This window comes from Parasteatoda tepidariorum, chromosome 3, assembly GCF_982258835.1.
Source record: "Parasteatoda tepidariorum strain Cologne lab strain chromosome 3, Ptep-v5.0, whole genome shotgun sequence".
In the NCBI taxonomy this organism is placed as follows: domain Eukaryota; kingdom Metazoa; phylum Arthropoda; class Arachnida; order Araneae; family Theridiidae; genus Parasteatoda; species Parasteatoda tepidariorum.
The window spans coordinates 73,437,537-73,464,179 of record NC_141757.1 but is presented as its reverse complement, the minus strand read 5'-3'; the positions used below and the strand labels follow the sequence as shown (position 1 = coordinate 73,464,179).

The window sequence follows — 26,643 nt, the reverse complement described above, 5'->3', positions numbered from 1 at the left end:
ATTCTCATTTTCACTTTAAAATCAAATATTTATTTCCATTGTTTGGCAAGTATTAAAGGGCATGTAATATAAGAAAATAATTACTAATAAAAATTAAAACTGAAATATCTCAGTAATTGGATAGTAAAGCAGATTTGAAAAACCAAATAATTATTTTTAAACTCAAAATGGCTATATATAGTAAAGCTCACATTAAATAATTAGGTTTGACTAAACTATGCAAAGTCACATAGAGAGAAGCTTAAAATTTAAACAAACATCAACTCTAATAAAATAAATAAATAAAAACCATGGCTTTCTTCTTTTTCTCCCAATTTCTTTAATGGACGTTAGGATATATAAAGAAACTTAATTTTAAAGAAAGTATTTTATGTTCAGATGAAAAGAAGCATTTTCTATGGAATGGGGCTGAGTAGTTTGATAGAAAACTTATTCAAAAGGTTTCGACAATTTGTGGAACAAAATAAAACTTACTTTTCAATGTAACAAACGTTTATTTTGGATTAAAATAGAATTACGATAAAACATTTTACCTGGGGAAAAAGTAAAGGCAGTTTTTTTATATGCTGTATCTTACGAACGTAACTTTTTTTGTGTGTAAAGAAAAAATAATTTTTCTTGCAGTAAAATATATTTATCAAACTTTTAACAACATAAAAGTTTAATAAGTGTAAAAATATTTTAAAAGATGTTTTAAAACTCTTATTTAAAGAATAAAATTTCTTTTCCTTCCTTTCATTCTTGTTATTAATTTTGATTACTTTAAAAACCAATTGCACTAAGGAAAATATGTTTTAGCTGATTGACTTATAAATCAACAATTATGGAAAATTGGAAACAGTGAAGTTTTTTATAATATTGCTTCCTGTAAGATATTGTTAGAATAAATAATTTAAAAATCAAAAATGGCAGAATTGTTACAATATTTTTTAACTAACAACGATCAAAGTAAAATGTTCGGAAGTTAGCATTGATTAAATTGTTACGATATTTTCTTAGCATTTACTTTACAGAAAAGATATGAAAATTGGCAGAAGCATCCGAATAACAATTTTTGAGTTAAAACTTTTAGAATCCCGTAACAATAATAATCGCACATGAGAAATTAGAATCGACTGAATTATTATAGTGTAGAGTAACAAATTTTTCAGTAAATAATTCAGAAAATCGCATTAAACACAGAGTATTACAACAACAATGAAATTCTACAATAAATAAGAATTTAAAAAATGATTAAAATTTTTTAGAGAAACTAGTTTTAAATTAAAAAGTTTGGAAAATCAAAATTGATAGAATTATTAAGACATTACTGTCTAATCGCAAAGGAAAATTTAAACTCATTGTCAAACTTGTAGTTATTGACACAGAAGAGCTATATATATATATATATATATATATATATATATATATATATATATATATATATATATATATATATATATATATATATATATATATATACATCGCCTCCATGACTTAATGACTTACGCACACTAATTCCCACCTATTAACGTTAAATAGCAACACTTTTCCTGCATCTTCCGAGGCGAAAGAATGATAATTCAGTACCTGCAGTTAATATATATATTCTAACAGCGAACAGTTTGAATACCATCTTATTTATGGTTATTTGAATCTTTCGTTTAAATATGGTAAAATAACAATTAAATAAATTGTTATTTGATCATTTTTTCCCAGAATTTTTAACTGTGTTCTTCCCACGACCTTATAAAGAGTTATTAGACCTATTTCCTGTACTAAAGAGAATGTTTATCTCTATAAATTCCAAACTCATATTTAAAATTCAGAGTTAAACTGTGTCCTTTTTTGCCACGGTAATCTTTTTAGAATATGAATGCACATATTTATCATTCTATGAAAAGGAATGTAACTTTTACCTATCATAAATTCAGTGTTATTTTCCTGAATATAAGGATCGTGTGAAAAGCTAGTTAGATTTAAAAAAAAAAACGAATTACAAAACGTGGTCTTTCGGAACGCTTCTGTTAGTCACGCTATCTCGTTTCTTAATTGTCTTTTTCGAACTTTGATATTTTACGCAACGTTAAGTTAAAATTATTTCCTTTGGACTTTTCCTCTTGAAGAATTTTCCTTGAAAGTAATATCGATTCTCGCCTTACGAGATTTGCTAAGTTGCAGAAAAGATGCTTGATCTTCAAAATAATTACGCGACGAAGAATTTTTGAATTTTCAATAGCGCGTAAAATAAATGCTAAAATATCACTGAGGGGAACAAAATGGAAGTTCGTACTTCAAAAGCGGGTTGACACAAAAAGGAAAGAAAGATTGCGGACAACTATTTGAAATTTAATATTAAATTTCAATCTCAGAAAAGGCAAGTTAAAGGATATGATATCAAGACGTTTCACTATAAGGGAAAATGGTTTAACTTTAAGATAGATCGCTTGAAGTTAAACCATTGACAACGACAGTTGATAACAGTTTCTAATAATAATGAAATAAATAATAGTATCCGATAGCAGTGTAAATTTCAAAATAAAATTCAAGGACAAAATTTAAGTATAGAGTAACTAATTTGCAAATTAAGCTTAGTAAATCTTCATGTGAGCTTTTTCTGTAAAAACTAAGTTGAAATATATTTATGTTAAGGTATGTAATATTTTTAATTTCACGCTGAACAGAAAATATAAAAGCTGGTTATCCTCCTCATCAATGTGCTGAATACAAATGAAACACACTACACACTATCAAAAGCTATTTTAATCTCTGGTTATAATTGAGTACTTACAACTTGAGATGAAGTGAAGTGATTATGTCTAAACATGTAATTTAAATTAGATTCAATACCAGCAAGAGACGTTATGTCTGTGTGCCGAACCTGATTGGCTTCTGAGTCGACAAATGCCACTATTTACCTACGATGACGTCACTTGCAGGTATAACAAAATTCCCAGAAAAAAGGTGCATTTTTCGCACATTGGCTGCAACAATACCATAACTGCATTGAAAAAAAGAAACTTAAATAACTCATAAAACGTGAATAATATGTCACACAGCAATTAAAAAGTGAAGTTTCAAATCATAAGGTGACGGAATAATTTATCGCTTTTCTTCCCGTTGGCAGCAGCAAATAGTAATAACAACATTTGAATACATTTGTGTATTATAGATGTCTGTAGTGTTGCATTATAGATGTGTGTAGTGTGTTGCATTATAGATGTGTGTAGTGTGTTGCATTTATAGATGTGTGTAGTGTGTTGCATTTATAGATGTGTGCAGTGTGTTGCATTATAGATGTGTATAGTGTGTTGTATTATAGATGTGTGTAGTGTGTTGCATTATAGATGTGTGTAGTTTGTTGCATTTATAGATGTGTGTAGTGTGTTACATTATAGATGTGTGTAGTGTGTTGCATTATGTATGTGTGTAGTGTGTTGCATTTATAGATCTGTGTAGAATTATAATTCATTTCTGTCATTCAAAAATAATCTATGGAATACATTTGAATAAAATATGGGTACTGTTGCACGTTTCTTTATCACTTGCAATATTTATTTCAACACGTACTATATTGGATATTTGCGCTTCTTCGAAAAGGAATGCAACTAACTGGAATGTTCACTTCTTCTCCAGTTGTAAGTACCTAATAGAATACCCGCAAATTACGTAGTGTGGGTATCTCGATCCCAAGGGATTATTGAAACGTTCGATTTGTTTAAGTTAGCAACTGTTGATTCCATTCTATTTCGAGCAAGATAAGCTCAGCAAGCATCACTTCTCTTTATCACATTCTATGTCTTTTCCGAAGATCTTAATTCTTTCACTATATATTTCTTACGTAACACAAAGACAGGCATGAAGCCACATAGAACATAAACAATTTAATTATGCATCGAATTTGACAACATAAAGCTTAAATATATCACGGTTACAAATAATAAATCTAAGTTATGTAAAAGATGTAGACGAGAAAAAAATATATTTCAACAAATTCGATGTGTGTTACGGCGCTGTGCTTAACTAACTTCAAGTTAATTAACATTTTAACTTATGTGGAGAACATAGCTCAACTTTAATACCGCAATTTGCATGTAAACGATGAGCTGGAGCTGACGTCATAGATCCCATGTGTGGGTATCTGTGATCTTCTTCTTATCAATGCAAGTACCTAATTAAAAAACCAAAATGTATGACAGACCGTATGTCTTTCTAAATTAAAAGAAATATTACAAAATTCATCATTGAGTAATAAATAACTTACAAATCAAATTAATCTTTTCATTTTTCTTATTTTGACAACGATAATCTAATTCCATTGTATGAAAATTTACCTTTAGTAGCACAGTGAAAAGAAATTAAATTCCCATTTCTCTACCTTTAAAGATTAAGGGCTGTAATTAATGTGACGTGGAATTCTATTAGCTAGTTCCATTTACGAGAAAAGAAAAAGTCTGTCTAAAATGAGAAGATATTTTGACTCCTTGTCGTTTAAATTGTTCTCAAATTTTAATTAAAGAACTCACTGAGATTTGGGTGTGATTAAATCTTCCTTTCCTTTGTGTTAATTTCACATTCGACCCTTTACTTTAAGATGAAAGTAATAACATGTTAATCTAATGATAACTGACGCGTGTAATTTGGTTTTGTGCTATGTAGAACTAACAAAAGAACTTCGAAATGCTCAACATATTATGAAAATAGTAAATTACATAACATGAAAATAATTAACTAACTCCAATATATAGGCACTCTCAAATTACTATTAAAATATAAGCAAAATATAATTTTCACTATTTTTTCATTTCTTAAATGCTTTAGAATATTTTATACCAGCAATAACTGAAATGCGAATACATCCTAAAAAATTAATTAATAAAGTGTCCTATTTAAATTTAAATTAGTATTTTCATGGTTTTAGGCATAATTCAAAAACATTATACACGCATAAAACTATTCTTTTAAAAATTAGAACCGAGTTTGGCATAGAGTTATAGGATACTTCTGAAGCATAAATCAATTTAAAAAAATTAAATAAAATAAGCGAAAGTTTTATTTATTTATGTATTTTATTACCATATTTAATCAAATGAAAACATGAATCCTTCGCTAATTACAAATAAAATTTAACGATTATAATCACAAAATTTTAAAAAGCAAGTACATAAAAACTTAGTTGGCTCATTGTAAAACTTACTGCTATTCCATATGGACCAGCAATTTTTATATTTGAACAAATGTCCTCGGGCTCAGAGAAAACAAATTATATAAAAAAAAACAAGTTTTGCAGTTAAAAATTTTATAATATAATTGCTTGTAATAAAAGAAAATAAAGAAGACGAAAGATCTATCTACAATAATAAAAGGAAAAGTCTTTGCGTAGAAAAAAGTGTGAAAACTGTGAGCGTAATTATTTTTTATAATAGATAATAGATACGTTTTATTTTATTTTATTTTATTTTATTTTATAACAGTCATTGAGTAGCAGTCCCAATTTTGAGTTTAATTTGAAATTTTAAACTGAATTCAAAAGACAAGAGAACTCCTGGTTGGAATATTGGAAGAAATTTGCTTTAGTGAAGAACTTTTTTGATGAAACTTTATTTTATTTTATTACCGTCATTGAACAGTAGACTCAATTTTGAGTTTACGACTATAGCTATTCTTTAACTCCATAGCCTTGAAATTTTGAACCAAATCCAGAAGACAAGGGAACTCCTGGATTAAGTATTGGAAGAAATTTGCCTTCATGGAGGACTTTGTGATGGAACTAATCCGTATTTGCGATACATAGGGAGGAAAATTACGAAGACCTTCTACTGTTAGCCTGACAGCAAGGGGACTCTAACCCTTGATCCATCTACCACTGCGAGTATTTTACGTCAGCACTGTGGTCGGCGCGAGTTGCGTGCGGAATTCGTTTAGACCAGCCATCACTGAGATTCGAACCCGGAACACCTGATTGGCAGGTGTGTGCTCCATCTTCCTATATACTAAAACGCAGAATTAATAAAGAAATTGCACAAATTCGTAGGTGGCCCAGGGTCGATCCCAGCATCGGCTGGTCGATTCAAATTCTGCTCCCAGCTAGCACCGACCACAATGCTGACATAAAATATCCTCCTCATCGGTAGGCGAGTCATAGGTTAGAATCCTATGAGATAGGATAGAATAGAGTAGATCCATGGGATAGAATAGAGTCCCTTTCCCATCGGGCTATCGGTGGGTGATTTTCGAGGTTTTCCCCTCCGTGTAACGCAAATTTTAGTTAGTTCTATTAAAAAGCCCTCCACAAAGACAATTTGTCTCAGTGTATGATCCAGGAGTTTCCTTGTCTTCTGGGTTGAGTTCAAAATTACAATCATACGGAATTGAATATAGATTGCCGTAAACTCAAAATTGGGAACTCAATTGCCGTTAACTTAAATAAAATGAAATGAAACAATTATTAACGCCAATGATACTTAATATTGGAAACCCTAGTATTATTCTTCCAAATGAATTGATACTATTTATCCATTAAATTTGCTTTTCAGTGATTAACTTACTTATTTATATTAAGATATTAAATGACATTAGGACATTAAATGCCAGTAGTTGATGGAGTATAGAACTAATGTTGGACTAGTTGTAAAAAACTAATTGAGGCTGCCTTGGCCTGTAGTAGGCTGCATTCAAAGAAGAAAACTCTTATTGTTAACAAATTAATTCAGTTAAATCGAAAATATTATTTATACAACATCACACTGAAACAAAACTACTATTAGTGTTTCGCATTAACTGAAATGTGACCCCATTAAATTATCTGGTGAAGTTTTTATCGGGTAACGAAAACGTAACAGAGCATAAAAACTTTAGTATTGTTACTGATTTGCTTCCTATTGGTAGAGATGCAAATATTTAACAGATACATTAAAAACATATGTGACTCGTAGTTTTATATATGTGACTCGTAGTTTTGTACTCGGGAATTCATCAAAGAGACCCTTAAATCAAAGAATCTCCCTAAGAATTATCAAAGAATATCTCTGTCAATTTTAAAATAAAAATAATATTTTAATGTAACATGTTAATTTGAATACCCGAGGAAAAACTGTAGCAGATTCAAAAGTTGTGTATCATGTAAATATGCTCTTATGAAGTCACCAAATAAAAATTATGACAGAAAATAAAAAATATTAGAATATCTCTTTGAATTTCAAATACTATACAATTGCAATGTCATATTATACTTTAGATACAGATACAAAACTGTAACAGATACCAAAAATCTGTGACACGTATTTTTGTTCACGGCAATTTATCAAAGAAACACCATCAAAAAAATTTAAAAATAACTGTTTGGATTTCAAAATACGATATGATTTAAATATAACTTTCGTTTGATGTAAGGTGTAGTAAATTCAAAATGCTTGCTTCGTGCTATTTTACCCTTATAAATTCACCAAAGAAAAACTGTTACAAAAACATAAGAATATCTCTTTGAATATCATATTGCTATCTGATTTTAATCTAGTTCTAGTAGGTAATCTCATGTGCAACATTCCTTTTTAGGAAAAAGCCTAGAGCTTGTAATTTATTTCTTCGCACAGAATTAGAAGTAGGAAGAAAAAAATATGTAACTAAAACAGAAAACACGCGCGTAATTCCGTTCTTCTCGAAAATGCGAAGCTCTTACAACAGGTTTTTTTTTTCCTTTTGACATTTTTCTTAGATTAAACAAAACAATACCGTTATGTCTGTGCTAAAAAGAAATTAAACAGTCTTTTATTTTCGGTTTGACTTCTTGATAAAATATAATATTATTTATTGCTTTAATAACAAATGAAAGCAATAGTTTTCGGACTTAATAAAACCAATAAAATACTTAAGTTGCTTTTATGGATTTAGGTAAGATTAAAAGATTTTTAATTTTATTGAATTTTTTTAAAAAAAGGAAAAAACACTGATTTTAGAGCAATATGGTGTATTACTATTTGAAAGTAATTTGTAAATTTATAATTTAAAAATACTCTTTTGAATTATAATGTATACTACATGACAGGGATCGAAAATTATAAATTATATTGCCTGACATGCCCGGACCATGTATTTTTTTGATCAGTCATGTATTTTTTATTATTATACACCCTGCCGAGTGCGTAAATATTTTTATCAAAACTACTCTAAAATACCATTTACGTCTATTATAAGAATCATTAAAACAAAGTTAACTTATTTCTCTTCGTGCATCTACTCGTGATCTACGTGTTTATTTTTATTAAAATAAAAGTTTACCCAATCGCTATACATATTAAAATAGCAAAACAGCGATTTGAAAAATCAATTAAACAAAAGCAGAAGAAAATATAAATGGTTGTTGGTGCACTCCGCTAAGCAAACTGCATACTTTAATATTAACAGGTGTGGCTGGGTGGCGCAGTTGGTTTGTCGTCGACCTTCTGAGCCCAAGTTTGCTGGTTCGATTCCCAACCCAGACACCGGATTTTCGGGATGCAGAAAATCCTCAGTGTCCATGTCGTATGATTATGCTGCATGTAAAAAATCCTGGTGTGCCTTATTGGCTCTTGGCATTTACAGCAAAATTAAAAAATCCTAGTACACTTTAGAATCCAAATAGAGTCTCGGTGCTACCATTTAGTGTGGCAGAAACTAGACGTCCAAAATAACATGGCCAACGGTATCTCACCCATTGTGGTGGTCCTGAAAGAGTGGATACCACTTCTGGAGAACGCACTAGGTTTGCTCATCGGAAAGACTGATTGTGCAGCTCATAGGAAATTAAAAAATATTAACAGCTTTCAAATTTAGTTAAAAAACTAATTATCAGATGGCACTATAACTGAGAGACACTTGTAAAGAATGTTTTCGCCTCATCACCATGCATTAACCCTAAAGAAAAAATTGCAGTGAGAATGATTAAAAATGCACCAATTAACAATACTTTGCAGTTTTTGTTCTAAGTTTGTTTTTTGAAGTTCTGAGTTTGCAGCCGAAAACTTAGAATTTAAATCTGAGAAATTTGATTAAGATAAATTTCCTCAACAGCAGAAAGCTGTGTATTTCTATCTCCATCTGTTTTTATTTAGTTAATTTTTAAAATGTCAGTCATTTTTGGAGCACCTGATACTGAAAATAAACAGCAATTAGCATTTATTATAATAGACAGTAGCATATACATGCCCAAATATTATTTTCCTACTCTCGAAGAAATGTTTTTACACCAAATGCATTCAACTAAATTAAAACTATAGTTACCTTTGCCTGTCTCTATGACTCTCTATGAATATATAGCACATTTAAATTTGAATGGAATGTTTCATGATAGCTTCAGTTATCTCTCTAGAGCTGTCAGCATAAATGACAGCGATACAAGAACATCTGGATGAAATCAGATGAACTTATGTTATTCAAAATGGCAGATCGCATTCCACAAGTTACTAATGGGTATCTCATTTATACAAATAGATGCAGATGGAAGGAGCTAGAAAATTGTTTAAAAATAATCCAAATAGAATCTTAAATTAATTCGTCTTGTCTTAACTTAAGAGATTGAGGGTCCTTTTCATTCGAAAAACAAAGGATTCTGCTTCATCAGTGTTCAAGAAATATATTAAAGCAATTTCCTTTTTCATTGTGTGAAACTCGTTTATGTTTTTGAGTATTTTTATTTAATATTTTTCATTGAAACATGTTCCATTGAATCGTCTAAGCAAGGTAAAACTTCCAAGGTTTTAAAGAAATTTTGAAACCGTTTCAAAGAAATTGTAAGAGTTGTGAAAAGTTTTAGAAATATTTATAAACTCAAAAATTCTGTTTGTCAATTATAATGGCAATATAATGGCAATTATGGTTTGTCAATTATAATGGCAAATGGCAATCTCACATATTTCAATGCATAAAATTAAACGAAAAATTTTCAAAAATATTAATGAGTTAATTAATCAGAAAGTCGTGTCTGTAAAAATAACGAACATAGATTAAGTAAAATCCCTTTCCTGTTTGAAAAGGACCTTTAACCTTATCTGCAATGAAAGAACGGACATTTATTAGTGTTCTCAGCAAAATTATACAATGTATTTAAAAAGTCTTTTGCAAGTTACTAAATGGAAGTTCTTAATGTGCAAGAATAAGCTTTGCACCTAAAATGTAAGTATGTCCGACGCATCTACTAATAGTATGTCACGGTAATCATTCTCCTCCAATAATTTTATTTTCATTTTTTTATCTACTTTTTTAAAATTACAAAATTATTCATGATTTTACTCAAAACACTAGAAGTAAGAGAATAATTCCTACTGTCATTGCTACAAATGGCAATATCAGAACTTATTCATTGTATCAAAACTTGCCAAGAAACAATACAGAATTACAAGCAGATCTTGGAATACACAAATATTGAAAGCATGAAAAACATTTAAAACGTGATAAAAACAGTCTATATTAAAAACGTATAAAAATTACAAATTTAAGGCATAAAAATTAACACAAATTTTGATTCGGATGAGAAAAAAAACTTCATTACCGTAAAATTACAGTACTGTAGGATTAAGACATTTCTAATTAAAAAAAGTATTATTACATATAGTATTATTTTTAAAATTATATTTCTGGTAATAACTCTAAAAAATATGTTATTTAAACCATTCATTTATCATTTTCTCTCGTTCATATGGTAACGGTTACCGGAAATTCTGGCTTTAAAAATAATAGTTCTTTTCGCATTTAGTAAAAAATGACTGATTTGCTTTTATGCAATGCTCTAAAGTATCATGATAAAGCTACCAAATTTTAACGCCTATTATAAAACTATATTTTGAAGTTAATTTTACCAAAATCATTACCAAAGCATTTCGGTAAGAAATTACCATGCTTTTTGATGTTCAAATAGAGCCAGAAACACGGTAAATTTTACCACATGCTGGTAGTTTTAACCATAATTTCTTCTCAGTGCACTAAAAACATTAAAAATGCAATAAAAACTGTACATTAAGAAAGTATAAAAATTACACGAATAAAATCTAAAAAGTAACATAAATTACTACAGGAAAAGAAACGAAGTGCTTAAGAAATGAGACGGCTGGTTATTCAATAAAATTGGCAAACGTCTCCTCTATATTGTAAATTTGGGTCCATGTCCACACTGTAAAAAATTCGGATTTAAATTACGATAAAAAGTAAAATCCATTTTACAGTAAAACAGAGTTTTACCGTAAAATTTTATAACCTAACTTTTTACACCAATATTTATTTAATCACAGTAATTCTTTGATTTTGTAATAAATATTACCTTATAAAAATTACCGTACATCAGATTTTTTGTTCCGTAAAACTTTAAGGTTAAAATGGTTTTTACGGTTAAAAGTATTGGCACCCTGTGTGCCGGTACTTTTTACCATAATTTGATCCCGAATTTTTTAACAGTGCAGACAGATAAGTAAGTTTTGCATTTTCTTAGTGTCTGTATTACAAATAAGATATTAACTCTTTATCAATTTGTCAATTGTGTTAAGGTGACCGGATTAGCAGTCGAGTCCTTAACTTAGAGTAATTGTTCACATTTAATTTTTTCTGAATTCTTTGATTAAGAAATCTTGTACTTGATTTTATTAATGCATTTTATTTGACCAATAAATATAATATCAAAATTGCGATTAGTACATTATAAAAGTAAATGTTGTACACTGTGAAAAATAAATGCTCAAATTTCAGGAAACTTTCTCTGTTTTTGGTGAAACCGGTATATGCTACAACCAAACACTTAGTCAAAGTAATTAAATAACTATTGTCACTTTTTCTAGAAAACGAATTTTTTCAATCTTGAAGAAATATTTCGTTTTCTTATTTTATTAATAAATCGTAGTGCCTAATGTATCGAACTTTTATAATAATCAGGTTATCTTGGGCACCATATAGCTGAATCAAAATCGCCTTAACAACGGACAGAGAGATAAATAGGACAACAGAGAGATAAATTACTCCCTTACCGGAAGCGGAATTCAATCCCGGGATCTTCCAGGTACGAGACTAACTCTTTACCCACCATATATCAGTCGACTTATTTCGTAACTTTATTTTCGGGATCGTCTAGTTTTTATTCCAGTTAATAATCTCCCACAATACACTGCGATGAAGTTCCGAGTTCAGGAAATATTTTCATCATATATTTAAGAGTTCGCGTTTCGTCAGAAATCACGTGATTTCATGATGAAATTATTTTCAGATTTAAGTAAAAGCAGCTCTGGATTGCTGAATCGTCAAAAGTGAGAGTTTTTATTTCTGATAGTGTACAGGCGTGAATTAGCACATGCACAGCTATATTAGATTAACTCACAATTTTACTCGAACATTATAAATTTAGCCTTAAAAATATAGTTAATATATATATAGTCACAAGGCATGTATTATACAGAAATGATTAAAATATTTTGATAATCTTTTAACGCAGTTTCAGTAATAATTTCTGAAATATAAGTTAATTTTTTCTCATTCCGTAGAATTATTTCCGCTTAAAAAGATAAAATGTTAATTTAAAATTGAACTGTAATTTTTATTTCTACTTTAGTGTTAATTAAAAATTTATTTTGAGTTAAAATGTTTATCTTTAGGTTTTTACATCAAATGCTAAATTTACGTTACCCTTATCTGAAATGAGTTTTTCTGCTCATATAACTGTGGCTTTAAAAGGGTTGGAAAAAACCCAGAGTTTAAAGTAAAGCGTTAAGAAGGATTCTTTTATAATAGGATTTTTTTAGAATTCTTACAAAAACAGTAAAACATAAAAGGATTGAACAATTTTCAAGGGACTATCCCTCTTTCTTTACAAAAAAGCAAGATAACTTACTTTTTCAAGCAAAAGCGATAAAAACAAAATGGTAAAACAATAAATATAAAGACATGAAAAAAAATGGTGAATTCCTTTCGTACAAAAAATATATAAGAATTGTTTGAAATAATACTTTTTACGTTGCCATTATAAAAATCCACAAAGTTTGTCACATTTATGATTGTCTTCATCTGCGAAAATTTAATTTAAAATTTTTCGTAAGATTTCTAATATTTTTTTACCATAACTGAAACAGCTTTTTCACAATAGCATTTTTTAAACTGTAAAATACTTTTCATATTCAAAATTTCAGCATGACATTATTCTAAGTCCGAAGCCTTTTTTTTAATAATCATAATTCATAATTAATAAAACTTGTTATATAACTTTTTTGGAATTAACGAACAATTACTAATTAAATTTTTATATTTTTTCATCAGTTAAGAGCAATTATTTTTGAAAAAAGAAAAGTAGTTGAAATGAACTTAAAGAACAGAAAATACTAAATTTTAAAATAATTTACTCTTAGCTAGAATATTTTAATGCCTGCAGCCTATTTCCTCTCAATTTTGAAACAGCTAAATGCAACCAATGCGGTCACAATTTCAAAAAAGTATCTTTATTCACTTCATAATATATCACTGTGTAACTATACGTATTTGTGCAATAATTAATATGCTATCATTTGAAATTTAAAATTCACAATACAATAATTAAGTTATGCAGCATTTACCATTACGCAATATATGTCATAAAAATTTAACTCTTTAAACTGAAGTGGATGGTTGCAATAAAGTAAGTTTTTTACAAGAACATTACGAACTTCAACTGCGTATTATCGTATACTTAATATACAAATAAAGTATATGAGAACAATACATAATTTAAACATTTAAATTTGAAACATAGATGATAAAACAATTCTGCTTGCTAAATAAATAATCTCAAGAAACTGGAGAGGTAAGAAATTACCTGATTAAAAGCTTCATTCGCTTCAAAAATGCAAACGTTTCTTTTTATTCACATCTGGCAAGTCTTGGTACTGGAGTGCTAGTTTTGAAGCTCTCGAAACATATCGACTGTTATCTGCTTTTGATGAATTTTTGAAACAAATGAAATTTTTAGGTAATTCAGCTTTTTGTTTTCACTAAACTATGTATTATAAGATTTTGATTAAATCTTTATGACTATCAATTTCATATAATAGTTTCGAAATCAATTGATAAAGCTGTGGTTAATCATAAAAGTTAAGAAAATGTACTTGTACACCCTCAGCTAAACTACTACAATATCTTAATATACATTAAATATAAAGTTAACGAACTGAACAATTGCATTTATACAAATATATATCTCAAATCTATATATATATTTCTCTTACACGGCGACAAAAAAAAAGCCTCATTACAACTCCCCGAATGGCAACGCTAGAAAATCGACCAATGATTGCCGCTAAAAATGTCATATGCCAAAGCTAGCTGAGGTGGCTCAAGATGTAGCGCTTTTAAAAACGGAAACTGAAATAACCAGAGAGAGCATTCTCACCAAGTGTGATCTGCTGATGACAACCTAACCAATATGGAAATGAATGGGGGAAAACTGGATCCTACCACGTGATTTTCCGGCCAATAAAAATGCGCCGACAACAATGGAAAACGGTGTCAGACCATTATGATTTTATGTTATATAGAGAAACGTTTTCCTATAATACTAATTTTTTTTTTAAAAAAAGTTGTTATATGGATTTGAATGATTGTTTTGAATTCTTAGAATTTTGTGCATTTGCAATGTACCAAAGTTTGTAGAGAGCGAAGCGAGCTTGGTTTGCGAAGCAAACCATATAAGATTGCGTAGCAATTTTCAGGGGTTGGCGAGCGTTAGCGAGCAGGTGGCGCAGCCCACTAGTAGTATTTAAAACTGGATATACCTTAAAAAAAGAAGACATTTAAATAACGTTATTGCTCAAGCTCGTGCCCCATTTGAGATGCATAAAAATATGCTGTTATGCGTGTTCGGAAAAATTGCAATAAAATGTGGCTTATGTGAGTCTAGAGAGATGGTAAAAAAAATGGTTCTCTTATGCGAGTCCGGTAAGACTACAAAACAAATGTGGTTTATGTGCGTCCCGTGGTGTAAGAAATTGTGCTCTTAAGAGAATCCTGTGAGATTGCAAGCAAATGTGCTTTTATGCAAATCCGGTAAGATTGCAGAAAAATGTGCTCTTATGCGAGTTTGATTAGATTTCCGAAAAATATGCTGTTATACATAAGATGAGGTGAGATTTTTAAAAAAAAATGATCTTATTCAGTGCCCGATCATGTTCCTACGCGAATCTGATGAGATTACAGAAAAATATGCTTTTATACTTGTGTGGTCATATTACAAAAAAAAAATTTTTACTCTTATGCGAGTTATGGGGTGATTTCAGAAAAATATACTGTTATGTAAGTCCGGTGAGATTGCAGGTTTATCTAATAACAACTTTGGAGAAGGTGCTATGAGGAACTTTGCCTAACCTAAATTTAAAATATAATCAAAGCACTCATATTTGGTCTGCAAAAAAAATTATCTTCTTTCACCAATTGTTTCTCAACAACGCATAAAAATTTTTTTTTAAAAAAAGCTTGCGGCATTGAAAGGAGAAATTATACGCATTCACTTTACTTAGACAAATTACGTTTTTGAATGAAAAAAAAATTCATTAAGTTAAAAATAATGATGAAGTTTCGCTATGGTTTATATACTATTTGTGTTGGGTTTTATTGAGAGAGAAAAAATGTCCACTTATTTATGTCGGATTTTGGGAATGTAAAAGATCTCTTTAAACTTTTTACAATTCTTGGGGGTCGTTAAATATTTAACAGTAATTTTCAAATTACAAATTGAATTATGTGTTAATTATTAAATTATATTATATACTTGCTAATTACTTAATTATATCATATGCTTGCAAATTATTTCATTAATAATGCATTTGACCTTTTTTATCAATTATTGAAACCTTATAGTTTTAAAATAAGATTGCGATACAGTAAGGATACAGCAAACTTGTATTTTTTTTTTTTTTTATAATGAATTTCAATGTTAAGTATTATAGTTTCTTGAGAACAATTTATGAAAAAAATTTGATTAATTCCAATTAATATACACTCACTCTATTGTTGATTTTATTTTATTAATTCTACTTAACATTTTTTCCAATTTTTATAGCTTTGAATCACTTTTATTTTGAAGTTTACTTTATTACTTACATATGTTAATCAATAATCTAATTTTAACCAATATATTGTAATGAAGAATTTCATTGGTTTAATTTTACAATTCTAAAGTTAGGATAATATAATGATTTTTAGTTCCAATGAGTTTAAACAATTTTAAAAATCTCTTAAATTGCATACCTCCTCCCAAAAGAAAACAATATCAAACAAATAACTTATCCCGATGAGGTCTGATAAAGTCACACAAACATTGAAAAACAATTTGTGGTTTGAAATTTCAATACCTTGCTGATAATTTTAAACTGAAAGAAGTTTTCATTTTAAGTAGCAAAACATGAAAACTAATAAGTAATTGACAATGGGGTAAAAAAAATTTCAAATGTTAAATCATACCTGTTTAAAACAATCGAAAACTTTAAAACATTTAAAAAAAAATTCTTTTAAATTTCAGTTCGATGCAATTTTTTATTTGCTCTTCTCACTTGTTAATCATAGAATTGCATATTTATTGCCTCTAATAAATAAAAAACCAACTATATTTAGCAAACAACGATGAAGCTGAAAGATTGATTTTTTTTAAATGACTTTAAGAATGTTTTTCGAACATTTAATATTTTTATAACATAACAAAAAAAAATTCATTGAAACATTCTACTTGGTCTAAATCTAACAACTAACTACGGGTATATCGTTATATTTAAACACTAGCTCATCACTACATAAATGTCACATAAAAGTTCTTTGCCGCCGAATCACTCTTTATTCCTCTCAGAACTATTAACTTCTATTCTTTCTAAGGACTACGCAGCAATATGAAGACAATGCGGTTTCATTTATTTTTTAAAACAGTTTCCTGACAGCTGCTATTAAAGTGCGTGAAGCTTGCCATTAGCTGACTAAGTATGCCTTCTTAATAACATTTAAGCATGTATGCCGGGATTTTACTTCATCATAAAAACTGAAAGAGTTTAAATAAAATTGAACAGCTAATAAGTTCGAAATTCTTTTATAATTTTTGAAAAAAAAATATTATTTAGAGTATTTATATATATATATATATATATATATATATATATATATATATATATATATATATATATATATATATATATATATATAATATCGTCTATACTCTTTGACAATTTTAAATTAAGTTTAATTATCAAAATTATTCATTTCTAACAATATGACTAAATATATAATTTTTTAGTCAATCAAAATAAGCTAACAGAAATTAATCTATATCTTTATCAAACCAAAAATATATTTGAGATGCTTTAAATACGTATTACAAATATTAACTAAAAGATAAATTAACTGAACTAAAACATATGTACTTTACTACCATTATTCATTGTTTGAAAATTTTGAATCATAGATTTTCACAAAAGTGCAGATATTAAAAAACGCAAAAAAAAATAATTAATTTTTTTTTCAGATATACAAAAGCATAAACTGAAACTAATGTGCATATCACACATGTATATCACACATTCATGAGCCGTGGTAGCTCAGGGTATAGAGCTCTCGACTCCCAGAAAACCCAGATTCAAATCCCAGCGATGACTGTTAAATACGTATTTCGCACCAGGCTCGTACCGACTATAATGCTATCCGTAAGTCTCCTATCCGTAGGAGGTTTTCGTGGTTTTCTTCACCATGTAATGAAAATGCCAGTTTGTTCCATCAAAAAGTTTTCCACGACGGCAAATTTCGCGCAATACTTGATACAGAAGTTCCTTCGTCTTCTGGATTGGGTTCCAAATTACAAGGCTACGGTGTTGAACATTGGAATTTGTAAACTGAAAATGGGGCAGAATAAATATGTAACACATGCATTGCTTACTGTAATCCATATACTTTCAGACGCAATTCTTAAAATTATGATTTTTGAAAATTATGTTTCTTATAATTCCGTCATAATTTTAACAAATTCAATTTTACATATAACATTAGCACCGCAAGAAAACCATGCATTTCATATCAACAAAACAGAAAGTTTCTCTAGTTAAAAGTTATTTTTTAAATATAATGCCAGTACGTAAATCAGCCTTTATGAGTTAAAAATATTTAGAAATATTTAAAACTCTCAAGAGCTATATATTATATTTCTTTAGTTAAAAACTATTGTAGCGAAACAGTTATAAAACAAATTTTGCTTGCCCCAAAATTTGATAAATTTATTAAAGATTTTTTTTTTTAAATTTAGTTAATTATCCATTACCTCTCCTTTGTAAATAGATTTATCTTACCAAAATACTCAAATTTAGAACCAATACTTAGTATTTAACTTATTTGTCATAATGCACATTTTGCAGAAGCACCAATAAAAAAGTATTAGAGAATTAAAAAAATTAAATAAAAAAGCACTGTATTATATGAATATATTTATTTATTAAAATGTTATTTTTATTGACAGTTATAACTCCTTTTTTAATTAATCATGTAGGTTTGTACATTTTTATAATACGGTTTTGAGGTTTGAAACAAATTCATTCGTAAAACAGTTATAAATATTTTGCAATCATCTTTATTTTGCAAATCGAATAATAAGCTATGTATTTAAGCGTCAATAACCTTAACTTAATATCTCAATATTACTTACTTAAATAAACACACACAAATTTGAAACTATAATAATAAAGCAAATTTCAACAAAATAAAAAAGAAATAAGTAACTTCTGTCTATGTATTTACGTTTAAAAAAACAAGCTGTCAGGAGTAGTTTGGGAAATTATATATTTAAAGCGACACATATTTTATGTGCAAAAAATTTTATTTTCAGTTTATGAAATCATTTAAAACGCTTTTATTGCAAATTTCTAAAAATGATATGCATAACTATTTTTTGAGACTCCAACAAAAACTTTTTCACCATTTTCGCAAACTCCATAACAATGCAGCATAATTGCAAATAATTGAATTAATATTTTAACAGAAATAATGCTATAGTAAATGTAAATAAATTGCAATATATCATTCAAAATGTCATTCGTTTTTTCAATGCATACATTTAGACACTTACCGTCATTTAAGTATACCAAAATCTCCTGTAAAATCAAAACCAAGCACCATTTTAAGTTTCGTTCAGTAGCTTACACTTTGACATATATATCCTAAAATAGCTGCACTAAAACACATATAGCACTATCACGTCTGCTAACACATTGCCACACGAATCTATTTTTCATCAATAATCACGGGAACGAAGCGCAACAGGGTGATGGAACACCCCCTTACGGGAACCAACTCATTCTGTCGGAACACATGCTCTTCTGATGGGTCCCGCTATCTTCAGCCCCAAACCAGAAAAGCGTACTTTCGTTGCCTTGGTAACCATAGACGTGACGTCAGAGAGGGGCGCAATATTCTCATTTAACTGTGATTGAAGCGTTAGCTAGAGTTCTCTTGTATATATATGTATATCTCATGTATATCTCTTGTATACACTTGGCGCCACCCTGACGACGAACGAGGGGCGCCCGCTGTTCCGATGGGGCGCATTCTTCTTAGATGGTATGCTGCTTCTCTAAAATCGTTATTTTTGTGAGGCCTATAATGGGACATTTTTATTTTTTATGAGAATTTATGAAGTACAAATATTACGAAGTGATAATTTATCAAAGTTTTTTTTTTATTTCAAATATTAAAGAAATAAAACAAGTTTGTAAGCAAGCACAATTTTGTTTTTATTTATAAGAGTGTAAAGTCATTTCTTAGTTTATCATAATAAATATAAATTTGTTTTAATATTAGTTTAAAGATTAAAGTTAAAAAAATGCTTGTTTTTATTTATCTGAATTTGTTGTCTAGCTTTGTTAATAAGAATAATAAAAATAGAAAAAATTTACTTCGGTTCAATGTGGTTTCTCGTTTAAATTTAAAAAAAAATTATTTTACAATGTAGAAAAGTAATGTTTCGTTTGTTTTCTTTTTAGTTTTTTCATAATAATTATAGAGAACATATAGTTATGCATTACTTTTAGTTTTAAGTTTCATATACAAAATGCGTGTTTAATTTATAAGAATTGAATTTGTTTTGTCACTTAGTTTTTAACAATCTCAAAAAATCAACTTCGCATCAATGTTGGTTTTTAGTTGAAATTAAAATTTTGTGTTTTGCTATTTACAAATGTGTTACTTCTTCGTTTTTTCATAATAATTGTAATTGGTATCTAATAGTTTTTTCTCAATATTAGTCTTACGTTTCGTGTATAAAAATGCTAGCTTAATTTTAAGAATCAAATTTGTTTTGTCACTTAGTTTAAAAAAAATCATAAAAAAATAACTTTTGCATTATTGTTGATTTTACATTAAAAGAAAAAAATTTCGTGCCTTATTTAAAAAAGTAATATTCATTTCTTAGTTTTTTTTAATAATAAATGTAATTAACATCTTGCAGTTTTGCCTCAATTTTAATTTTACATTACAAATTTAAAAATGTGTGTTTTAATTCGCAGGAGTCAAATTTTTTTCTTCATTTAGTTCATAGCAATCATAAAAAAATTAACTTCACGTCATTGTTGGTTTATATTAAAATGAGAAATCATACGTCTTATTCAGAAAGGTAATATATGATTTCGTACGTTTTACATAATGATTGTAAATAACGTTTCATAATTTTGCCCCACTATTAGTTGTAAGTTATTTATTTAAAAATGCGTATTTAATTTATATGAGACAAATTTAGTTCATAATAATTATTAAAAAATTAACTTCACTTCAATACTAGATTTGCTTGTAAAGTAAAAATTTTGTATTTTATTTATAAAAATAATATTCGATTTTTTAGTTCCTTCATAAGTATCATAAGCAACATATACTCACTGACAGGTTCAAAATTTATAAATAGAAACGTTTGTTTTATTTTCGAATATGCAAATTCGGTTTTTTGGTTCGTACCTGGATATTATTTCAAAAAAATTAGCTTTGTTTCAATATGGGTTTTAAGATTTAAGAAATTATGTATAATTTATAAAAGTCAAACGCAATTTCTAATTTTTTTTAATAATTATATTGACATGTTTCTTAATTTTGAGTTTTGCTTCAATATTAGTTTTAGGTTTAAATTTTTTATTTATAAGAGTCAAATTTAAATTCTTAATCTGTTCCTAAGAATTATATATAACATGCTGAAAGTCTTTAGCTTTGCTTTAATAATGGTTTAACGCTTCGTGTAAGGATGCATGTTTTATTTAAAGGTCAAATGTGATTACTTCAACAGTAATAATTATAAACAGCGCGTCTTGAAACTTTTAGTTTTACTTTATTAGTTCTGTGCGCTTAAAGTTAAAATGTTTGTTTCTATTAACAAGAATGAATTTATTAGTTTTTTCGAACAGGTTTGAAGTTTCTTCCTCCGTATTGGTTTTACCTTGAAAGTAAAAATATATCATTTGTTCCAAAGAAAACCTTTTTTCAATATAATATCTCAAAATATAGAAAATAACACATTGTTTTAGAGGATACGATTTTTAAAATATTGTATTTTCAAAGCTGTTTTCTTAATTTCAAATAAAAAAATAAAGAAAAGGTTTGGGATGCAACCTTTAATGTTAAAACATATGCAATGGTACATCTTAATCAGCGTCAATTGCAATTTATGTAAAATGCTAATATTAATTTCAGAAATGCTATAATCGAAAATGCGAGCGCGATAATAAACTTGATAAATTTATTTATTTTGATTTGTTGAAATAATATCTCAAAATGAATTAAACACGACAATGTTATTTTTGAACAAACGATTTTAAATATTACTTATTTTCAAAATCATTTCATTACATGGAAAACGTTTAAAACAATATTGAGCAATAAATTATTCATTGAGAAATTTATGTTTTTTTTTTCATTTATTAAGTTATTTCAGAACGAGGACAACATTTCAATGCTATTAATCGAATTATTTTATTAAATGCGTGTTTGCATAATCATTTTCTAATATTTCATTGAAAAAAAATATTCGAACAAATTTTGATAAATAATAATTAAGACTTTTTTCTGAAAATACGTTTTGAGCCGCAGTAACACAGAAGATAAAGCGTTCGTCTCCCAATGATTTTGATCCAGGTCCGAATTCCAGCGGTGGCTGATTGATACGAATTTTGATCCCAGCATGCACCGACCACTGTGCTGGCATAAAATATCCTCTGTGGTAGACAGATCATTGGTGAATCATTTCAGAATATGATGAAAACATTCATGAGAACACCAAAAGGCTCGATAATTTTTATTGGATCACTCGGTTAATAGTTTTTGTGAAATTAACAATAAAATATGGTTTCATAAAATATGATAAAATAAGGTAAATAAAATGTGTGTAGTAAAATAAAGGTAGTAAAGTTTTGTCGCTTTATCATGATAATTCCAAGCATGACATCTAAACTATTTATTCAGTTAAATTTACTCTTAAAATTTGCAATAAGAACTATAATTTTAAAAACCAGAATTTCCGGTAAACTGTAACTATATGAATGGAAAAATTACCAAATGAATGGTTTAAATACTGTATATTTTGGTTTTATTAAACAAAATTATGAAGCTGTTTTTTACCAGATATGCCATTACCATACACGCGGGAATAAATTTACCAGGATTCTATTCGCTGTGTCGTAATTTTTAAGTATAACTATAAAAATAATGAATGTTATTGATTAGGAGTCTACGTATGCGTTAACAAGTTGAGCACTGAATTTAAATTTATTGAAGACACACAAGTCATTATTAGGGATATTGCAAAGAACAATAGTTGAAGTATTATACTATAAAAAACAACAGGTTGTTTTAGATGTCATAAATCTTGACGATATCTGCTTTGTCGTAATGAAAACGAATTTCAATAAAAACAAAACCATTATAAAATTTTTTCTTTAAAAAACCTCAAGTAATAACAAATAGATAAACGAATAAAATAATGAATCGTAGAAATACTATTGGAAAAATCTCGTCATTTTTAATAATTTTTTTTTAATATTGAATGCATTGTTATACTAATAATTGTGATAAATTAATTGATTTTAATTGTGATAAATATCACAATATATAAATTATAAAATATATTAAGGAAAGATGAATAAATAAAATTCAACGCAAAAAATAAAAAAGTAAATAAAAACAATAGTGATTGCACATTTCCAAATAAAATGTTACTTATTACATACGCTTTTACTATTATTGCATTATTTTAAAAATATGATTTCTATAAAAACGAAGTCCATAGAATTTTAATCATAATATGTTTACGAAAGATAAATTAACAAAAATCAGCCCGTATAAATAACAAATAGCTAGAGTAGCAAAAAACTCTAGGAAAAATCCAGTATCAAATATTATTTCACAATGTCAAATCTATTTTCCATAAAATTTACACACACTTATTTAAAGCAGGAAATATTGAATGTTATTTGAATTTCATGCAGAAAGACGCAAAAAAAATCATAAACTCAATTTTTATAAATATGTTTCTTATATATTTATTTACAATATTTTTGAATAATATAGAAATCTTTCCTGGGAATTCGTGAATTCGGTTCGGGATAATGATCACTTCTGATGGACGGAATTTCTTTAAAAAAAGGAAATATATCAAAACTAGATGGATAAAAAAAAATGGATATTTAATATAACCGATGAAATTTTGATTTAAATGGATATTTAATATAACAGATGGAACATCAAATTAAATGGATATTTAATATAACAGATTTAACATCGAATTAGATGGGTATTTAATATAACAGATTTACCATTGATTTAGATGAATATTTAACACAGCAGATGGTACATCGTATTGGAAGGATATTTAATATAACAGAATAAACATCGAATTAGATGAATATTTAATAAAACAGATGGAACATCGAATTAGATGGATATTTAATATAACAGATGGAACATCGAATTAGATGAATATTTAATATAACAGATAAAACATCGAATTAAATGGATATTTAATATAACAGATGGAACATCGAATTAGATGAATATTTAATATAACAGATGGAACATCGAATTAGATAAATATTTAATATAACAGAATAAATATCGAATTAGATGAATATTTAATAAAACAGATGGAACATCGAATTAGATGGATATTTAATAAAACAGATGGAACATCGAATTAGATGGATATTTAATATAACAGATGGAACATCGAATTAGATGAATATTTAATATAACAGAATAAACATCGAATTAGATGAATATTTAATAAAACAGATGGAACATCGAATTAGATGGATATTTAATATAACAGATGGAACATCGAATTAGATGAATATTTAATATACCAGATAAAGCATCGAATTAGATGGATATTTAATATAACAGATGGAACATCGAATTAGATGAATATTTAATATAACAGATAAAACATCGAATTAAATGGATATTTAATATAACAGATGGAACATCGAATTAGATGAATATTTAATATAACAGATAAAACATTGAATTAGATGGATATTTAATATAACAGATGGAACATCGAATTAGATGAATATTTAATATAACAGATGTGACATCGAATTAGATGAATATTTAATAACCTATTGCTGGTTTATAAGACATAAAAAAAATTTCTGTCTATTTAATAAAAGTCTGGTGGTGCATTTCAGTTTTCGCCCACAGTCGTTTAATTCAAAAATTTAAAACATTTTATTTTGTATTATAATCGGCATTGAACAGCCGGCCCAATTCTGAGTTTACGACCATCAATGTTCAGCTCCGTAGCCTTCAATTTTAAACTCAATCAATAAGACAATAGAACTTTTGGATCAAGCATTGTTTCAAACTTGATGCAAACTCGTGGAGATGGAACCAACCTGCATTTGAATTACACGGAAAACCACGAAAATTTTCCATGATTAACCCGACGGCAAAGGAATTCTAACCCATAATCCGTCGTTTCAAATTAATATTAAAGCAAAGGGGAAAAAACGTCATCAAACGAATCACTAGCGATGAAACTATTGTTATTGACAAATGAAAATTTCTGTAGGTCTTTTTACTTATCACCTCTCAAAGTCTCTTTTAGTAAGACGAACGGGTTTCGATCTTTTCAGTCCCACCTCCTACAATAGTGATTAATTAGATTTCGAAAGAGTTTTTGTTTTTTCTTCACTTACGTATTAATTTGAGACTGCTATATGCATTCATAATATAAGGTACCAAGAAAAGAATAAGATCTGGCATAGAATGGAAAGACTGTGTTAACTAATCCAAACAGTGTGAAATGACTATAATTTATGCAATTATGTTTTATTTTATATGATTAACAAATTTAACAGTAAAAAGGGCTGTTTTTAGGTATATTCATTGCTTTTCCCTTCAGAACCAGCATTGTGGCAGATTTTCGTAATCTGATATCTAATACATTGGCAAATTAATTGCAAAAAGGTCCTAAATTGATAACGTTAAAGCATTTTACTTCTGAATATATTACAGTTTATAAGTAAATTTATAGCTTAAAATGAAATTGAGACCTACTCTACTATAACTTCTACTATCCATTCTTACATTAATATTATAATTAAGAACAAAAGTTTTTTCAAAAACAACAATTTTTCCAAAACTGCCTAGAAAACAGATTTATTTAGAATTTCATATACAGGAAATCTAGAGAAAAAAAAATTTTCATTCTAAGCATTTTGTTATTTCTTAGGGAACTTTCAATGATCTAAAAATAATCAGTTTTAGATACAATAAAAAACTGCATACGAGAAGCACAGTGTTTCATTACAGCGACAATTCTTTTCATTTTAGAACGAAACTAAATTTAACGATTTAGTCGAATATTAGAAATAACAAAATTTATTCTGTCAATTAATAATAAAAGTTATTTATATTTGATCTCTCACAAACTCATTCAATAGCATCCAAATTCCATCAAGTTTTTCATTTGCAAAACGCACTTTATCAAGTTTCTTAAAATAAGTTAGTGCTAAGAAAATAAAGTAACATGCATTAACAAATAATTTAATATGCTTTTGTCTTTAAACGAAACTAAAATCAACGTCATATTACGCGGAGAAAAAATTCTGGTAAAATTCTCGTACTGTACGGTAATGCCACAAAATAGGAAAAAAAACATACAGTGTAAAAAATTCCGGATCAAATCACGGTAAGTACAGGCACTTTAAATGCATCATCTGTAAAACCCATTTTTACCGTACTTCTGACAATAATTATTTCAATAGAGAGATTCGGGACGGTAATTATAACTGAAAAAATTATGTTATATCAGATTATTTGTTTCATAACATGTTCTGGTAAAAATAGATTTTACAGTAAAAAATACCATCACCCTGAATGCCAGCGCTTTTTTTCCGAATTTGATCTAGAATTGTTTACAGTGTAATTCTGGTATTAAAACCAAAAATACAGTATTTAAACTATTCCTTTTATAATTTTTTTCCGTTTTTATGAAATTGGTTCGGAAATTCTGATTTTCAAAATTATAGTTCTCATTATCACACATTTAGTAAATTCAAAACTGTAAAGTAAATGTAACAGATTAGATGGTTTTTATGTCATGCTCTAAGGTATCATAATAAAATGACTAAATTTTACCACACTTGAGATATTTTATCGTATATTAGAAAACCATATTTTATTGTT

General features: G+C 27.9%; 1 protein-coding gene and 1 long non-coding RNA gene across 3 annotated transcripts in view; one reads left to right on the top strand and one right to left on the bottom strand.

The window, feature by feature from the left end:
* The window catches only part of LOC107448419 (uncharacterized), a 153,220-nt gene extending 133,800 nt beyond the window's left edge, over positions 1–19,420 (bottom strand). For both annotated transcript variants that reach the window (XM_071181383.2, XM_071181386.2), the window contains exon 1: positions 19,049–19,420. The gene's annotated coding sequence lies outside the window, so the exon portion shown is untranslated. The remainder of the gene's footprint in view (positions 1–19,048) is intronic.
* Positions 19,421–19,472: 52 nt separating this feature from the next.
* Positions 19,473–26,643, top strand: part of LOC139425700 (uncharacterized) — an 85,350-nt gene continuing 78,179 nt past the window's right edge. Inside the window, exon 1 of the long non-coding RNA XR_011636853.2 lies at positions 19,473–19,539. This is a non-coding gene — a long non-coding RNA (uncharacterized LOC139425700). The remainder of the gene's footprint in view (positions 19,540–26,643) is intronic.